The following is a 20444-nucleotide window of genomic DNA, read 5'->3' on the forward strand; positions in this document are numbered from 1 at the left end:
TAAATTTTACACCGTGAACACCTGCGGCTGTTTTTATTGAAGGTTTGATGGTGAGAACAGAAAATAAACGAGTACGAAATCGGTCGTTCGCCTCAGCTCGAATCAGGGACCCCTGGAAAAGCTGCTTAGAGACCACTCCGCAATTTACAGAGTTAGTCCCATCATTCTCAACGCTGCACGTAACTGCTCTTCACGCGGCATTAGAAACAAACCTCTTTTTGTATTGTTGCAAACGGCGTGCGGGCTCTTGGACGTCAGTTCGCTAGCGCCTTGCTATCGGCGGAAAATTGCGATAGTGGGCGGTGAGGAAACTATTTTTCCTTAAGTCGCTCATCCAGAGCCGTTCTATTCTGGCCATCCGAAATTGGGGGCAGGTTCTTTTAGGAATGAGTCAGTTGCCTCGAGAGGTTTTGACCTTTGGATTCACCCACGTTGCCGCCACAGAGCACATTGCTTTCACCAGTTAAAATTCCAGGCGGTGATTAAAGCCAAGATGGGGAAGAGAATGAGGCGACTGCAGTGAAAGCGTCGCCAGCGAGCTGGGATCAAGCGATGTTTCGCTGTTGCGATAGCGGTAAATACAAGCTGGTGGACGCAGGGCAGGCAATTACAGATTGCGATGTTACACGATAACGATGCTGTCTGTATCTGCGTCTACGGTAAAGGCGTGGGCGAACGCTCGAGTGAACAGTGGCGTTGGCTGCCTAGGAAACGGTTTTTTTGCCCATATTCAGTTTCGTTTTCGGCGAATATTTTTGATCGTCGCTCGGAAAGAACGTAAACCGAACCACGCAACGCTTTTGCTGTTTCTATTCCAAGAAGTTATTACTCCGAAGAATGAGGCAATGAAATGAGGGTGCCATATTCTTTTGACCTCTGGCGTGAACTCCAAAAGCAATGCAGGAATCTATCAATAGCTGCTAGCACAGCTGCCTTATTTCGGCGCAGGCATGCGGCTAGAAGCCGGAAGGCAAGGTCGACCAATGCGAAAACATGACGCTGACGTCAGCAACTTTTTTTGCCCTCTCCGGAACAAATTTCACTCTGCGTAAGTTTTCGTTCATACCTCCTCATTTAGTTTCCTTCCACCCGAACTATTGGCCAACACTTTGCGAAAGCACTATTCCGATGGGTAAACCCCGAGCAAGATCTTACTAATTTTGTGGGTTTGTTCCAAGTGAAATGGATTTGAGTTTGCGATATTTGTGGGCTTGTGCCAATTGTTAGAAAGAAATAAGAGTAGACCAAATAAATATCCCTGACTGGGATTGGAACCCACGGTGGCGCGAAGAGATCAGCTTCACTGGCCACTACGCGAGAGCTCTAGGCTATCGCCGCAGCCGAACATGCCTCGTGTTAGACTGCAACACCCACTCTCGCTGATCATTGCACATCGTCTTCTTCATCAAATAATACTGCTAGAAAACTAATATTCGCGCTTTGAGCCATGTGGCGGTAGCGAGAGAGACTTGAGCTGCATGCGTTGGCGTGGACAACGTTGTGAAAGAAACATGGCGCTAGAGCAATATGCGTGGGCGTTGAAGACATTGCTGCAGAAACGCGGCCCTGAAGTATAGGCTGCAGGCGCACATTGGGTTTAATATGAAAAAGTTGGAATACGAGCATAACTGGCTCACTGGGTCATTGGACACCTCAGTCGCGTTTTCAGGTACGCAGCGGTGGTGTCCACCTGCAAAAAAATTTCTGCCTCTCCCGTAACCGAGAGTAGAGTAACCATGAAATGTTTACGGGCCTAATGTCATCTCGGTGGACACCCGAACCGCACTGTACAGGAAGGGAGGAACGCCACCACCCGTTCAGCGCGATGCCTTGCCCTTTGAACGCACCGCTTTTCCCCCGGGCCCCTGTGCGCCTGCGCGGCTTTGCTTCGATGCGCGAAGCCCCTAAGAGATCACGTATTACAACGAAGTGTATCGTGGCATTTATGTGCTTTTTGCACGCGTTATTAGAAATCGGAAATTATAATTCCGTGCATTATCAAACGCACAGCGACTGATATCTTGATAAACATTGAGAAGGCACTGGCAGCAGTTATTTTTTGTGTCTCCTTTGGAGACCAACCGCCGCTTGCATGCCGGTTGCGTAGGAGGGCTTACAGAGTCTCGTTAAATCTCGTTAAGTCTCGTACGGTGCCCGGATGTTCTCGTTTCAGAGCCCGGATGACTCGAATTCAGTGCCCGGATGACTGGAATTCAGTGCCCGGATGACTGGAATTCAGTGCCCGGATGAGTGGATTACAATGCCCGGATGAGTGGATTTCAGTGCCCGGATGAGTGGATTTCAGTGCCCGGATGATGGCTCTCGGTCTCGGCGTGACGTCACCACACTGCCGACAACGGGGGCTAAAAGCATTTCATGCCTAAAAACTGTGCTTTCGCAAAATACTTCCTGCTTACCAATGCTAAACAGCAAGCCACTTTTTTTCTAGTGTTCACTTGTCACCCATTTTTATTTTTATCGTTTTTTTTTCGCGGCGTTGGCAACACAATGGCTCTGAGCCAGTTGTGCGTGCTTCAGTGCTTAGAAGTGTTACTTTCGCAACTAAATCTGATGTTAACTACGCCAGTAGGCGCCTTATTCGATGTTGAACAACCGTGTGGTTAAGATTTTTTGCGAACTACTGCAGTAAGCTTTTTAAGCGACGACACGTACTCAAAAGATTTGATTAGAAGCTGATAATGAATCATGCAAGCACATGGGTTTTAGCTTTAGTGCGCCAAAGCCCCTCTCCTCGCAGTCAAGGTGCAGTCAGGGACCTCCTACTGCATATGATTTTGTAAAACTCAAATGCAATTAAACATACTTGATTTGGTCTGGGAGAAAAAGATACTGCAGTGTACAATGAACATTAATTAATGTAATGACCCAAGGACCGACAGCTATGCAGATAACGGTTTAATCACAGGAAGAAGAAGAAGGGACCGCAGTACAATCGATCGATAAAAAACACATAAACGAGAGATTGGTACAGCCGAGTCCAACACGCAGTCCAACACGCCTTAGCAGTCCAACACGCAAACTACGGTCAGGATGCCTTCCCCATGCAATCCGCGCAGAGAGGTCTAGCGGCTTAAGATGTAGGTGCGGCATTGTTCGAGCCAAAAAAATATGGAAAAAAATCTCCATCTCTTACCAAGCTACTGCTTGGACGCCACGGATGCGTGGTTAGCACGCCCCTGAAGCCGAGCGTGGCTGATTTAATTAAAGTTTTCGGTTCATGATCGCAGCCTGGTAAACTGACTTCAAAAGCATGTTGGGCTCGCGCCTCACTGCCGCTTGACGCGAACCTCGCACAAGGCGCCCGGGCCTGGGAAACTTTGGCTGCTCGAAATCGCAGGATCAGCACATGACCAAAATGTCAGCCTGATAAATTAGTTAACGCCGCCCTTAAGATCAGCTTTGATCAAAAACAGCGGCCTTTTCTAAAATTTCTATGCGTTTTTGCGTTTTTGTCCTTTCACATCATTGGCATTTTCTGATAGCTATTCGGACATAATAATTACTTCAGGAGGAAACTAAGTACACATTCTTTTTTTTTTTTTCACGCAGAAATGAGAAAAAAAGAAAGGCTGAAGAAACAGTTTCTCTCACTGGCTGACAGGATTCGTCCCTTTCGACTGAACAAGAAAGTGCAGAGGTGCTTTTCTACGCGGCTCCCTGCAACAAAGTACTCTACTTTGCTTATCGATGTGATGGGCATGGCAGCTACAACAATCGCAAAAAAAGCAAAGATGATGAAAAAACAAACGCCCGCTCAGGAACTCAACCCAACGTGTAAGCATGGATCCTATTCCCTTAACTACACTGGTTTTATTCACGTGGCAAAGCTATGAGAATGACTGTGCATATCGTGCTGAAACATTGCAAGCCCTCTTCCTCTTTCCATTGGACAACGTGGAAATTTTTCTTCCATGACGAAACTGTGGAGCAACCAGTGTGTTAAGAATAACGCAACATATAGATGCACGGAGATAATAACTACTTCAATAGCCGGACGAAATCCTCTCGCACTGATATCTAATTAGCCCTATACTGCGCTAGCTGCAACCATCCTATGCGCGCTACCTTCGTGATCGCATCTGTCCAACTGACTGCCGCCCGCTGTCCCGTTTGCCTTCACATACCTTACTCATGTCCATTTCCTCTTCTTGATTTCGGCTAGTATATCAACAACTTGCGTTTATTCCCTAACCCTGTCTGCTCTTTCGCTTTCTTTTCCCGTTACCCCTATCATGTACGTTTCTGCAGCTCGCTGCGTTGTCCACAATTTAAGGACTAATAACTTATATTGCTGATAAAAACACGAAAAATCTTTCACAGCAACGCACACATGATGTTCTCGAAACATTTCAGCTTGAGGATGTCGGCAGGTTACGGCTTCAGGACTCCCTCATCGCTTTTCTACTGGGCAAAATGAGAAGCGTTCGGAAAAAAGAAATGCATAAAATTTTTAAAGTCAGGCATCCGAATATGATGTGCCAAGAGTTGCTCAAGTCAACAAAGCAAGTACTTCAACGGTGCCTCATTATTCACGCGAAATGATCACGTAAGTGAGCGTACCAAATGCGGAGCAATGAGCGCTTGGTCCCTTAGACGTCACTTGCATTCAGGTCTGCTTCAGAAAATTAGCGTGCGACAATATCGTCTCGGAAGTTTGGCATACGAGCACGTGTTGTCGTAATCGAAATGCGACTGCCCTGTCCGTTGGTTCGTGCTGAGAAGCACTGAAATCACGCTTTGAAATTTCGCCTTATTTCGCGACGCGCTTTTCGGTGACGGGGAAAAAAAAAACAAAGCAAATGGACGGAGTTACCGTTTGCGGTGCTCAGTCCCTCAGCCTGCGCTGGCCCTGGAAGTAGCTGCAAACTTTACGAGCATCGCCGAAAGTCCCTAGGCTGCCGACGCTCGAACGAGGTGAAGCGGTGGACGTATTGTCGCAGTTCCCGGGACAATTGCGTGATGCCGAAGGCTTACAAATATTTTGGCGCACAAACAACGCGGGAAGTACGAAGATGCATTCTGTGACTTCCTGGTTAGAATATTTCGCAGGGGAGACACGGGCTACTTACTGTCCACGCCGCTTTCGTAGCAGCCGGCGCGGGCGTTGTGACAACGTGCGCTCGCATATGCATAAATCCCTCTGGCGCGGATACACTCCTTTGACCCTCTTGAGCACGGCGCGCTTCCTCCAAGTTTGCCCCCCCCCCCCCCCCCCCTCCCAATGCGCGTATATTTGGTGAAATCTCTAGGAATTTAACTCAAAAGAACCGTGGCTCGCAGGAGCTGTTTTTCGCGCAGGCTGTTTTTCAGATTTGAGGCAAAATGACTGACTGGCGGCCGAGTTAGTGACGTACTAGAATCGTTCGCAAGCACTAAACACAGAACGAAAAAGCGCCGTCTCCTTGTCTCCTTCCTACGAGTTGTGAGCCGTTCTTGAGCTCTCCTCCAGTTGAGCAAACGGCCTAGCACGAGGGCTTCATCTTCCAAAGTCGCACGTGCCTTGATTGCTGCTCTCCAATGGTGATAGGTCTTTCAACTTGAAAGAGAAGATAAGGATATAACCTGATCTGGTGGGTGGGATGGGTGTACTACACGCCGTTTAATAAGTTATTGCAGTTTTTCTGGTCATGATGGCCGCACCAAGGCTTTTAACACGTCTGCAATATGATAATGGAACACGGTAGCTGCACTTTAACTTGTTTCACTAAGGCAGGTCCAATGAGTTTGTGGAACAAGCTAATAGATATATTGTATCAGCCGTTAAGGAATGAAACTGTAAATGCCCGCTCAATAAAAGAACCATGACCACGGGATTCAGTCTCTCATGGATGACCTTGTGCGTCCTACTTATTCCAAACCGTACCTCTTAATAAACTCGTCACACCTAACAACATTATTAGTTACTGTCATTCTGCCGTATACAAACGCAATATAGGACTTTTTCTAATACTTTTTTATGTGTGATTAAACCGTTATCTGCATAGCTGTCGGTCCATGGCTGATTCATTGTACACTGCGGTATTTATTTTTCTTCTCTCAGACAAAATCAAGTATGTTTAATTGTATTAGGGTTTTACAAAATTACATGCAGTATGAGATCCCTGACTGCATCTTGACTGTGAGGAGAGGGGCTTTGGTGCACTAAAGCTAAAACCCAGGTGCTTGCGTGATTCATTACTCATTATTATATGTTACTGAAGTGGTTTCTTTTTCATTCATCTAATATGTAATCATCATCTGTATTGTCCTCCTCACGTACTACTCTAATATAGAGGCTGGAATACTGGAAATATATCATTACACAAACATTTGATTGAGATGTGTTGAGATGAGTCGAAATGTGTTTTCACTAAAAGTGTACTTATTGTTCCAAATCTATTGCATTCGGTACGAAAACAAATTGTGCTGCGCAATTTCGAGGCATTAATTCATGCACTACCAAACCTTTCTTGTCTTTGAAACCTCCTCCTCGCTCAAGAATGGTTGGTTTAGTTTGGTTTATTAAGGTTTAACGTCCCAAAGCGACTCAGGCTACGAGGTACGCCGTAGTGAAGAGCTCCCGGAAATTTCGCCCACCTGGGGTTCTTTAACGTGCACTGACATCGTACAGTACACGGGCCTCTAGAATTTCGCCTCCATAGAAATTCGGCCGCCGCGGCCGGGATCGAACCCGCGTCCTTCGGGTCAGCAGCCGAGCGCCGTAACCACTAAGCCACCGCGGCGGGTCCCTTCAAGAATGGGTAAGACGAAGTTACGGTACGGAATATAACAACCGGAATCATCCACGGTAGTGGTCGCGTAGTGAAAATTTCAGTGCGATCGGCCTATGGGGGGAAAATCCCTGTCTCAGCAGGGCTAACTCGTTGCTCAAGATTCTTTAATGGCACCCGGGACGGTCTCGCCCAATCCGGGATCAACCGATAACCCCAGTACACGCGTGCGCACGCGTCAGCGAGGGAGTAAGCTAGAGGATGTGAAATGGCCTTCGTGAACGCGGAACACTCCTCACCATTGGAAAGGTTGAACTAAGGTCGACTCCAGACGGACCTTCCCCACTTTCCCCTGAGCTCGAGCCCAGAAATTCCAGCGCATGCGCGGCAATGCGTGGCTCGGCGTGCGGCCCCAAAACACAGCTACTAAAAGAGCTCAGCCGGGCGGAGGTTGTCTGCATTGTTCTACACGAGGCAACGGGGGGTTTGGAGCGGCGGTTTTCGAGCACACTAAGACAATGCGATCTCTTTGAACGACTGCGTACTTTCGAGCACCGCCCTGACGTGGTTTCATAGAAGCATGCCGGCAGATAGAGCTGCCACGTCTGTCGAGCTCGTTCAGGCAGCGCTTAGGTATTTCCTGAGCGACGTCAACGGCCATAGCGATGCACAGGCTGCGAAGCGTCACGCGCTTTTTTTGGTGTCGGTGGACGTGCGTGCTCGTCGCAATACCGTGCTTTTAGCTCACCCCACTCTTCGCTCACTGTGCCGCTTGGCCCAGAATAAATCGGTGTCTTGAATCCGTATGCTTGTTGACACCCGTGAGGCGGGCCACGGTTTGGAAACCCTTTGAAGCTCCCAATGAGACGGTGAACACAAGAGTAAACAGCGCAGCTGCTAAAGCCTGCAAACCTCGCTCGCTTTTGTGATCGACAAAAGCTTGTCGTGCTCCCCGTTTGGGTGCCGTCAGCGAGTGTTCCGTATCGGGACACTGTAAGCTATCATCACGAAGCATGAAATCCGCTGGCTCTACACCTTTTCAAGAGGAGCTTTCAAGCCACGCGCCTACGTGTTCTGGCTCGAATCACGCATGAAATCGGTGAAACTGAACAAGAAATAGAAACGGTTCCGCGTGGCGCCTACGCTTCCCTACCCCGGGGCAAAGGGCACTTTGAGATGTAAACAGGAGAAACTCTTTCGTCTTTGCATAATACCGCGAGTGGTTGCGCGAAAACACGACGCGCAAAAACGTCCTCGCTCGCTTCGCTCCACTACAGCACCGCACACACGCAAGCACGCGCACGCACATACGAAGTGCGACGGCTGAGTTTTCTGCAGCCTTTTACCTTTTAACGACTGGCGACAGTTTCCCTTTCAGCCGCAGTTCGAGTAGCGCGAAAGGCAGCCGCTCTGCGGCTGCACAGCCTCTTTCGAAGTCGGCTTCGTTTCACCGTGACCGAGCGACTTGGCTGCGTGGTACGATCGATGATACAACAGCTCTACGTCCAAGGAGATAACTATGCCAAGGATGGCGAGGTCAAAAACGCTCAGACGGATTCACGCTGGAGTTTATATGTTTTGTACGGAGAATGGAGACGAAATATAAATGTCATGTTTCGTGAAACGTGGAACAAGAGGCCGATACGTCGAGCTTCTGCCAGGGTCGAACTGAAATGAAGCATTTCAAGGGCTCCTATATTAATCGAAGCTGGACTTCCTTATCCACAATGCAAGTGAAAACGCAGCTGGCTGCCAGGGAGAAGAGTGTTCCGGTAATTGCGGTGTCCCACCACAACCAACTGTAGAAGAGATTATCCAGTGAATGCTTTTCTTCTTACGCGCTGCTTGAATGAAACCGTGCCGCATTGTTTCCAGGCTGGCACGAAATAGGATCTCGTCCACGAGCGGTGCGCGTGCGTTGGCTAGCCATGGTAGCCACCAATACTGGCATGCGTTCGAGAATAAGTTCAATTTGTACGGCGGAATCTAGTTAATTCGAAGTTTCGGCTACCTCGAATTTTGTTCCGCCAAACTTCGCGTAATTACAGCGGACGTTCGAACTCTTTTTAAGGTCGAATTACACAGTAGACTCCGTCGAGAAAGATCATTCAATGAGGCTAGGCTGTGGAGTCGTGTAGGTATAAAATTAAATAATATTGCTTGTTTTCTTTTAATGTAGTATAAACACATGCCCAGAGTCCTGAGAAATTGTCTGCTCGAGCCACCTGGCGGCAGCCAGGAGCGCTGTCGTAAAGCAGGCTACTTCTACCAGAGTTATAGCTATGAAAGCAGTCGCGGCGTCTCAGTGGTTATGGCACTCGGCTGCTGACCCGAAAGACGCGGGTTCGATCCCGGCCGCGGCGGTCAAATTTCGATGGAGGTAAAATTCTAGAGACTCGTGTACTGTGAGTTGTCAGTTCACGTTAAAGAAGTTAAAAAAGAACCTCAGGTGGTCGCAATTATCCGGAGCCCTCCACTACGGCGTCCCTCATAGCCTGAGTCGCTTCGGGACATTAAAACCCCTTTAAACAATATAGCTATGCGTCGGAGCTGGCTTAAAAAAAAAAGCCATGAAAAAAAAAAAAATTGCCTTTGCATGTAGTGCGGTGAAACCCACTTCCGGAATAAAACGGCGTCTGTGCACTACGACCAAGCTCCTCGTCTGTCAAGAACGGCAAAATGTAAACTCGGATTTCCACTTTTCTTTTTCATCTTTTTTCGCTTTCTTTCGTACTTCCTGTGAACTCTCCGGTCTTCTATTTTATTTTTCTAGGTAGCCGGGACTCCCCTGAAATCAAGATAAACTCAACCTCTTTTCAACAACTGCCCTCCTCTTCGGTTTAAGATATTTTTAGGCATGGAATGCTCTTAGTTCTTATAAAATTAAAATAGTTCTTAGTTCAAATAAAATACCATCCTTTCAGTTTTCGTCTTTGCAAGAGCAAGGCTGTTGGAACCACCATCATATCTCATGCAAAGGTGAAAACTGAAAGGGAACTTATCTAAGCATACGAGATTAGGATTTGATCTTTCGGATAGTGAATTGTAATGGCTGGGAATAAAGTGCTGATCGCAGGAGAAGGGTAATCTTTTGTTCTTTTGCTTGTACGGTTTTTGGCTCATGTTGTAAACTTATATTTCGCTATCACATATAGGTTCGTGTCTGAAAAGGAGCCCTCTTCCCAGCAAACAAACCAGTTGTGAGTACAGTTGTCCACACACCTGTCTAGAGCGGTCGAACACTGAACAATGGAGTACATTTGAGCAATTTTACAGCAGGCCTAGGACTCGATACAAGGCTTTATCCAGCATGCATATTCACATGGTTCGTGTTTCACTACTTATGTGTTTAAAAACTGTACCGGGCCCGCCAGAGAGCAGCGATAGTCATAAATCCACAACAGAGCGCACCGCTCGAGTGCTCTACACAGGTTTGTGGGCGACTGTACGCACTTAGCCTGTCTAATCATTCTTTCGTGTGTGTTTTATTCTTGTTGTAAGCATAGAGAGCCGCTCCCTGCACAATGATGAACCAACTAGCTCCTGTTCTTCCCTCTTTACCTGGATAAACTAGGTCGAGTAGGGTACCGGATATACAAGTTGCTTCAGGGGCTGTTTTTAGATCGATGATGGCCGGGAATATAGTTGTTTTCGTATTAACGCCTCCCGTCATGGTTATGTTTACGTTGTTGTCACGCATCTTCTCCTAAATCAGCACTAGTATATGTCAATGTTACAACACTTTCAAATATCTCGCAAGTGGATTTACGTAAAAATATTTAAAGAGATTCCTTCAACCTCCTCTCGGGATGTTGCGCACACTGCATCAGACAGCTTTTGAGAACATCTTAACTGAATCGCCTCTTCTGAATCCGCAAGGGTGCTTCACCACATAAGTAAATGTGATAAAACTGCATTGAACTCCTATAAGAACGCAGTGCTCTCGTCAGCATGCCAACAGAAATAAGAACGCGATAAGCTTTCTCACATTTTGTTGGTATTGAGCGAGTGTAATTCCCTGTTTCCAAGAAAAATTTAAACAAAGGCCGCCCATTGAAATGCAATGACGTGTCCATGTTGCAGATTTCTGGACTGATTTGTGCCAATATATGTATCGTTTTTTTAGAACATATGTTTGTGACGAAAACTTGGAGCGGACTGTATCGAAACGTGTTTGTTCGTGCGTGGCTAATGTTGAGCGAGTGATAATTGATGAGCTGGTTGCTAGAGGTGGCTCGGCTGCTTATGCACCGAGCCACCTCTACGTTGTGTACCACATGGCCTCTCCTGTTTTTCACGCAGAGCTGCTGGCGTGCAAATCATTGCACTTTGTCGGAGGTCGTTGCGATACCACGCCGAGTAATTACTTCTACAGCTCTGGATGTTAATGGCGTGTTTGCCATCGGTCACCCACACGGGCGTACGACCTCACATGCTTACCGCGCACAGGTGCATGCACCACCGACGAAGATGTAGGCGAAAAAACCGAACATCCACCGCCACTGGACAAGGCAGCAGCACGTCGGTCCGCTCAATAAATGAAGGCTGCCTGCGACCACTGGCCGTTCCCTAGAGGTCACATGTGCGACGGCCAATCACAGATTCCGGAAGCAACACCCTCACTCTCGCACAAGGTAAAACGGCAAAGAGCTACTTGGCAGATCAAGCTCTGCGAGAGTTAGTGATGGACGAGGCTGAGCACCGCCGTGTAGAAGCCAGTGACCCGGTGCGGCGCGTAAGTGAGACGCACGAGCTCGGAAACGAGCTACGTGTAGAGCCGGTGCGGGGCGAGCCTTCGCCATGGGTCGTTCCAGAGCTTTCCCAGAGAAAACGCGACGAAGCCTGCAAACGCGCGGCTCGTCAAGACCCCTAAGTGCGGGCTAGGGAGGCATCGGTCTCGTGGCAGCGCATGTGCCTCACAACGCTTCGCAGAAACGCATCTTCATATTTGTCACGCTTGCCATCACCACATTCAATGGCAATCTGCCAATCCTCTTTCTAGGCGGCTTTCACTTAGACGTGATTAAACACAGAAAATCCGACACCGACATCGTGCCGGGACGCCAATTGCAGTGTCAAGGCAAGCATTCCGACCCATTTCTGCCATCACAAAGAGGGCATTCAGATGAAAACGTGATAAAATGAATTATACAACAATAATTGGAGCGGCATCAGTCAACCCTGCCTTCGCCGCATCAGCAGGTAAACGTTGTCCCCTTCCCCTTGGCAAAACATAAAGTCGCTGAAGTTGGCCCGTACCGATAGATCGCTGTGATCTATGAGCAAGGCTTCATTTCGGTCAGTACTCAGATAATTGTCACAGCTGTCGAAGTAGCAATTAGTTAGAACACGGGCTAGTGCGTGTATTTTCTTCCTTCTTTCCTTTCCATCCCTTTCTTCCTTTTTCTTCCTTCCTTCTTTCCATCTCTCCTTCCTACCCTGCCTCCCTGCTTCCATCTGTCCCTCAGTGCTTCTCACTTTCTCTTCTTCCTCCTCCTTCCTTCCTTCAATTTCTCCCTTCCTCCTTCTTACCTTCCTCTCCCTTTCTTCTTTTCGTACCACTCTTTCCTTCACTTCCCTTCCTTCATTACGTCGCATCATAGTGATGAGACACCGAGAATAAAGCACGTGCTGCCTCCGGTACTTCCCTCATATCTCCGTCGAACCGCAGTCTCTCGCTGGCGTTACACTCAAGCACAGTGTAGTGGCTCGTCAACTTCTTGACGATTTCCCAATCGGCTGTAGCGTGAGGAAGTGGGAGCACGGCACCACTGCGTTGCGCCGCAACTTCAGTCCTCTCGCCTCGAAGCTTCGATATGCGCTCGGCCCAACGCCAGCACGTTTCGACAACCTTGCACTGCGGTAACTGCCCGAGTTTATCGCGTTGGCGCCGCTGCCTCTCGGGAGCTATTAAAGTTGCGGGAGTTTCAGAGCGGCTCATGACATCCACTCCGTACAATAAATAGCTCGAATAGTGTCCTGAAGGGCACGTTTACGGCCCACAACGACACAACTCTAAGCAGCACGCAGACTTATCCGAAGAGCGTCACCTGCACACGTATCAAACTTGCTGGTTGGGAAAACACTGATTTTTGGCAGTGTTGTAAAGAAGGTGCGAAACATCGGGAAGCTGCTTTGATCGATAGTGAGAGGAAAGGCAATGAGAAACTCGGCAGGAAAACCCATTAGAACACGCGCAAGACACGCAAACATTTCGAAATCTGAGTTATGTCATTTTTTTATGCGAAGCATATTGCTAGAGCTACCACTCACGCCGTCGGCGTGGGACCCCTAGACGTCACACCGTGACGTCACACCACGTGACACCTTGACGTCACACCACGTGACACCGTGACGTCACACCACGTGACATCGGATGAGAGAGGCGGCCTCCACCTCGCGCCGTCGCCGTGGGACCCCTAGCCGTCACGCCACGTGACACCGTGACGTCGTCGTGACGATGCCATCGCACAGACGCCGGAATGTCCTCGAGCGGCATTCCCGCGCATTTCGAACGCGCGTTCACACTCGGTGTAGGTGAAACGCTCGCTCCACCGGGCAGGCAGACGCGGCTTCCGTGGCAATCCAGGCGCTCACCCAACGCGCGTCTCGGGGTTAGTCGGCGTTCCGCTGTAGCCATGACGTTGTCTTCCCCCACGACGAAGGCTTCTAGTGGTTGTATTAAAATGATCAAGTATGCAACCAAGGAAAGCCATGTATTACCAAGCCTAGCCACCAATATGCTTCGCATCTGACTAGGCTTAACCTTAGCTAAGCCTCAGCCATAATTTTTTTTTACCACTTGCAGAGCTTCTGCCGCCAAATATCGGCACTGCTGCCCGAAACATGACGGAGTGACGTCTTCTACAGCCCACAACTTCCAACAAAGTGCGCTTCCCCGCTTAATCGGTAAAGCACCGAACCACGACGAGCGCTCATAGTCGTAAAGCCGAGGCGAGGCCGGACCAGTTGAAGCCTCGGGATGCTTAATTAGGCTGAACTTGAGACTGATATTATGGTAGGTACCTCGAAGGATACCTCGGAGGAGTTGTTATGGGAAAAAAATGACAGACAATTTAGCACGGTTAGGAAAATGCGAATTAGGTGCGCTAGCACTTCGGTTTCGGTTCGAGGCTTGTTTTTCAAGGTCAAGCAGGCTTCAGACAAAGTATGGTAGGTGGGCTACCTGCCAGAGCCGAGCAGGCTTCAGCCAAACATCGGCGAAATCGGTGAGTGGGGGCCGTAGTGGTGGCACATTAAAATGCTTTGGGACCTCAAGTGCACCTGAAGCACGCGAGAAGGTTAACATGTTAATCTATGAAGAAGGTGGCCTAAAACGCATTAGCGCCTTAGAAGGTAGCGTATTGTTCTTTGCTTGCAAGGTGCTTAAAAATTTAATCGTTAGGAGGATCAGAGCAATGTTCGACTTCAGTCGACTAAGGCCCTGGTTTTCAGAAACAATATTTGACAATGGACCATGTTCAAGTTATAGGAAAAAATCGGAAAAAATAGACGCTCTATATAACGTTCAGAGATTACGGAAACGCATTTGGTTCATTAGAAGCGTGACCTGCCTTGCAGGAGTCGGAAACCAGGCCCTAAAAAATCATTTGTAAAGGTGCTAGAGAATGTCCAGGAGGGCTGCACAGAGACAATTGTGTTGCACTGGAGACGCTGCCGAAAACCATTTAGAAAGAGTGCCAGGCGCGGTGACACAACCTCTCTGCTGCTATTCAGTTGATGTTTACAAGAACTATTATAGGGACTGGATTGGCATCAGCTACAGACAACCATTGCTGGAGAACATCTTAGCAGCCTCCGAATTGCTGATGGTAGCTTTATGCAAAGTAAATCAGGAGCAGAACTGCATCTCATGGCAGAGAACATAAACAGGCACAGCACAACGCGAGGAGTCAAAATTAGTGCGAATACAACCAAAGTACAGGCAAAGAAGTATTACATATCGGTAAGCGGTACATATAAATAGTCCAAGCAAGCATATCCGCTCCCCGAAAGTGAAATGACTAGAAGAACATGAAAGGAAAGGAGTGCATTTGGCAAGCGTTCCCTAGTAATAAACAGAAGCTTACAAATATGTGTCAAGAAGAAAGCATAAAACATTTGTATGCTGCCAGTACTCACGTCTGGGGCTCCACCTTGGAGGCTAACGAAAATGCTCGAAATTACATTGAGGACAGGGCATCAAATCATTGAAAGGAAAATTACAGGGACCGTTACGTGAAACGAAGAGGGCAGCTTGAGATAAACAAACAGCACTTAATTATATCCTGGCTTAAATAAACAAGATGAAATTAATTTTGCAGCGGTCTGCAATGCTGAGAACAGATAAGCGGTGGTTAGCGTAATGGATTCTATGAGAAGGAAAATATAGGAGAGGGCGTTCATAAAATCATTGTGCGCAGATGAGATTGCGAAGTTTGCGCGGATAGGGTGTCGTGCAGTGGACGCACCCGAGTGACAATGAAGATAATAGCAAACAACGTGTTTAGTTTAAGAATGTAAAAAAAAATCATCGTTTGATGATGGCTGGCTTCGACTTCGCGATATCAACGCTAGTTCTAAAGGAAATGATCAAAGGATACATTTATGCAAATTAAAAAAAACTAGGTTACAGTCGCAGTTATCATCCCCATATCTCTGTAAAAGTCTTTGTGCACGACGTTTCTGTACGTGGTCTAGCTTTATTTAAACAAAACTGTTAGTTTTACTCGCGCCCGCACGCTAATAACAGTGCACCGATTAATAACTAATCATTTTACCACCCAAACAAGAGCTCCAAATCGAGGTCAGTGTCAGCTTCCGTAAACTTCACCAAACGCGAGGTGGCCTTAGGGACAGTGTACGCGTCTTGTTTTGGGGAAGGCGTACTGGAGCAAAACTATAGCGCCCTTTGGTTTGAGGTTAGTTGGCTCATGATGATGCGGAGGGGTTTATAGCAAACAAAGACAAGGAAAGGGAGGCGACACACACACACACACACACACACACACACACACACACACACACACACACACACACACACACACACACACTCTCACTCTCACACACACACGCACACACTAGGATGAACTACCAACTCGCCCAACGGGAAGTTTCAATGGCTCATGATGAAAGGTGAGCTACATCATGGTGCAACACAGTGTACACAGAAAAAAAAAAAATCAGGCGTAAACGAAAGGTGTCAGCGCATGTTTCATCTATCTTTTTGTGCTTTGTGCTGTGTTTTGCGCTATGAAGTAATGCGTCTTTCATCACTGTCATCATCACAGTCTGACTACGCCCACTGCAGGACAAAGGCCTCTCCCACATCTCTCACATCAACCCTGTTCTGTGCTAGCCGCGGCTACCGCAACCCCGCAACATTCTTAATCTCGTCGACCCAGTTAACTTTCTGCCACCCCCTGCTACGCTTGCCTTCTCAAGGAATCCATTCCGTTACCCTCAAGGACCAGCGGTTATCTTACCTTCGCATTATATGCCCTTCTGAAGCCCATTTCTTCCTCTCGATTTCGACTAGAATGTCATTGACCCGCGTTTGTTCCCTCATCCATTAAGCCCGCTTCCGGTCTCTTAACGTTGCACCTATCATTTCCCTTTCCACGGCACGCTGCGTTGTTCTCAACTTAAGCTGAACCCTTTTCGTTAGCGTACACGTTTTTTCCTCATAGGTGAGTACCGGTAAGGTACAGAAGTCGTACACTTTACTCTTGAAGGATATTGGTAAACTGCCATTCCTTATCTGAGAGTACTTGCCAAATGCCCATTACATGCCCTGCCCAAGCCCGATTCTTGCTCTTGATTTCGACTAGGATGTGATTAACCCGCTTTTGTTCCCTTACCCACTACGCCCACTTCCGAGCTCTTAACGTTACAGTTGTCATTTTTCTTTCACTAGCTCGCTGCGTTGTCTTTAACTGACGTTTAACCCTATATATATATACTGTGCATCTTCTCTATAAACTCTCTGATAAGTGAATAGGGGTTATTGCACAGTAGGCTTTACGAAAGCCTACCTGGTCATTCTGTTGACTGAAGTCTAAGGTTGCTCTGAATCTATTAGCAATTACCTTAGAAAATACCTTGTAGGCAAGGGATAGTAAGCTGATCGGTCTGTAATTTTTCAAGTCCTTGATGTTCTCCTTCTTATGGATTAAGATGATGCTAGCATTGTTATAAGATTCCGCATACAGGACGGCTAGTTTTTCTAGCACAATCTGCCCATCGTCCTTTACCAGATGTGTTGTCATCTCACCCTCACAAGCTGTTTTACCTCTTTGTATTGCTCCTAAGGCTTGCTATACTTACTCTTTGGTTACTGGCGGGAAATCCTACTACTATGCACTGCTACCTCTTTCATTAACGCCCTGATTAAGTTGGCTACTGTATAGATTGGTGTAGAACTCCTCGGCTACTTTAACTATCTTATCCATATTGCTAATGACGTTGCCCTGCTTGTCTCTTAGCTCACATATCTGATTTTCGCCAATGCCTAGTTTCCTCTTCACCGCTGTTAAGCTACCTCCATTTTTACAAAATGCTTGATTATCTCCATTATACACTTTCTTATGTCGGTTACTTTGCGTTTATTGATTAGCTTTTATAGCGCTGCCAGTTCTATTCTGTCTGTCAGGATAGGCCTCCATACTTTGGCTTTTCTTACTCAAATGTTCAGTATCCCGACAGAGCTTGCCGGTACCCTGCCTAACCATCCGACCGCCTACTTCTACGCATTCCGTAACGATAGCTGTGAGATTATCGTTCACTGGCTGAGCATTAAATCGCCGTCCTCGGTTAAAGCCGAATGTCTGTTCTGCAGTGAGATTCTGAATTCGTCTACCTTCCCTCTTACCGCTAACTCTTTGATGGGCGTCTTCCCCATTAGTTTCTTGAGTTCCCTCTTCAAGTCTAGGCTAAATCCAGACCTTACCATCCTGTGGTACGGTGTTTGGGCGTTCCTTATTTGCTCGTAACAATTAGAAGGCTAGCACATGCGCGGAAGCGCATCTCCTGGACGTGTCATCGTCTCCCAGCGGAAAATCGGGGAAACTGAACTTCGGTGTCATAGCACACGCCATAATGTAATACAAACTACGAAGCAGGGGTAAGGAAGTTATAATTGAGCTGGTTGGTACATATCTAGAGGTGCGCTGAGCATAACATTGCTACTTCAGTGTGTAACATTACTGAGAGCTGCTAGTCCATCCTGCTCCTGCTTATCGCTCCTGGTTTCTCCCTACAGTTACGCTGAGCCCGCCTGGGTAGGGGAACAGACATAAACACAGCAGTGAGTCCGCAAGTGTGTATCAGGGCCGGTTAAAAAGGGCCCCGAGACGGATCTTTCATAAGCTTTTCTTTTTTCTGCGAGGCTTACACAGCGCTCTAGCTCCAGCTGTATGCAGAACCGCTTTGGTGCGAACAGTGGGTTATTTGGCGCTTCGGGTAGCTTGCGCGGTCACTTGTGATCATGCCGATCATTTTTATCTCATCTGTCAACGACATGCTCGTGAATGAGCGCTTGTGGTCCTTCCTCGGAGATAATCGACCAGTGGTGGCGTTCTTCTTTCAGTGACGCGAGAGAAGCCACCGTGACGCAACGGGAACCAGGAAAGGTAGGACGGGTTATTGAAAGATACGCCGGGAAAGGCTAATAAAAGTATGCCACCCGTTTATTGTGTTTCAGAAGTAGCCTCCGGCTTTGTGTAGAGGAAAAAAAATACGAAGATTAAAAGAGGAAGTAGGAATACATTCCACACAGCACGCAATGTAAACAGCTGTGCGACGCCTTTTCTATCCTGCGCTTAGTTTTTCCGTGTGTTTCTTTAAAGCATCGAGGACTACCGAGGGAGACCTACATCTTTGTTTGCTTGTTTGTTTCTCTTCGTTTTTTTTTTAGAGACTACGCAAGAATGTCATGTCTCTGATTAAACGTTTCTTTTCGAAAATGTTATGCATTCTTCCTTTAAAAGAAAACACAAAACATGTTTGCCTTGCCTCGGGTGCTTATGAATACCTGAGGTAGCCGCATTATGCGAGTTCTTTGGAATGCAAGCGCATCCCTCTCCCCCCCCCCCCCTTCCCACATAGAGCAGTCTCCATTAGCCGTGTTTTTCCTAGCCGCCGATATTGAAGATTATTTTCAGCGCACACGTCATATAATACAAAGAACGGGGCTTTGCGATGAAATTGTGCGCCCAGCATAAGGACAACGCGGATGCGGCTCTGAGAGGAAGGGATGCGGAAAGGGGGAGGGCAGCGCAGCCGCATTTGCTGCCAATAAAGCGGGGCCCATCGCATGCTTGCGACGCTCGCCATTCACGGCAAATGCCAGCAGAGAAGCATCAATAGAGTAGCCGGAATGTTACAGCGGCCCCGCGCAAAGACTGCGTTTATTTTATGTACGTGAGCTACGTCGGCGATTCCTTGATACTTTTTTTTTCATAGGGACAAAGACAAAAGAGAGAGAAGGCACGCAAACAATTGGAGGATTGAGCTACGGCCATGGCTTCAAAAATGAAAGTGGCTTCGAAAGTGCGGAAGATGAAAGCAAAGCAAGCAGGTTTTCCCGAGAGCAAAAGTAACTCCTTAAGCTTGTTTTCATCGTTTGCTCGTTGATGCTATAAGGAGAATGTGCTTCGTGTTGAAGCACGCTCGCAGAAGAGCGAAATACCTCGGGAGAAAAGTGCGAAGAATCGGTTCCTTTAATGCGGTTCGCCTCTTTTTAAGACCGGTCGCTCTCTTGTGCGCCATCCCGTTCGATCGAGATTTTCGATGCAGATCGCGTTTGAGAGCGCACGCGAAGGCTGTATGCTCCAAAATGCCTTTCCGTAAGGTTCGTGCTTAGGCTGCATCTTTTTCCCTGTTCAATTTGGTCGTACGGCACCTCTGAAACGAAGGTTTTTTTCAGTATGCTGTAAAGAGATGGACGCGTGAAGAAAGCGAATGCTCCGCTAGAGTTGGATATTCAGGCTTGAAAAGCAACGATACTGAGACGACATACTTTTTCTGAAGTGCAAAGCCTTCGCTTGATGCTGTCTCGGTAAACAAACGCTACCACGATGTCGTCAGGGGGATAGGACGCCTATAGCTACAACCTTGTGCTATCGGCGAGAAATGTGCAGAAATGTAAATACACGGACGGAATGTACAACGCATCAAGTGGTTAAAGATCGTAGTTGTGGTAATTGTGGAAGAAAATCGATAATCAGACATATTATACTCTGGGTAAAAAAAAATGCTCAAATCGTGCGTCTCATGTACGAATTCGGTAAAGACTCGCATCGTTTCAAGCATGCAAGTACCATCTTGGCAAAAGGTCCCCCGCCACCCGGTTTGCTCTTGCGCCGTTTAGTGGAAGTTTTACAGTCCTACGCCAAGCCTCCAGAGGGATGTTCAGAGTTCCTCTCACCCTGTGGAAAGTTGGAGAACTGGGCATGGAACACCAGCCGCGCTAAACGTGACAGCAACGACACATAGGAGTTCAATTCAGCCACTATGCATATATCAGTGCAGGGGCCCATCGGTAAAATCTACTCGGGCATCTTGGGCAGTTTTAATGTGATAGTATTAGAAGCCTCATGGGGTCAAAATGCGTAGTCGGTCACAAAATTCACCCATTGCCTCCGGGGAAGTGACTTCAGCAGCCTGGTAGTGATGTCAATTTCAGTAACAGCATCAAAGCTTCCAATACAATCG

General features: G+C 47.6%; 1 protein-coding gene across 3 annotated transcripts in view; it reads right to left on the reverse strand.

Annotated features, from left to right (window-relative positions):
• Positions 1 to 20444, reverse strand: part of LOC149352368 (G protein-coupled receptor dmsr-1-like) — a 609356-nt gene that overhangs the window by 226024 nt on the left and 362888 nt on the right. The window lies entirely within an intron of this gene.

This window comes from Amblyomma mixtum, chromosome 3, assembly GCF_055824585.1.
Source record: "Amblyomma mixtum isolate Tamu chromosome 3, ASM5582458v1, whole genome shotgun sequence".
In the NCBI taxonomy this organism is placed as follows: domain Eukaryota; kingdom Metazoa; phylum Arthropoda; class Arachnida; order Ixodida; family Ixodidae; genus Amblyomma; species Amblyomma mixtum.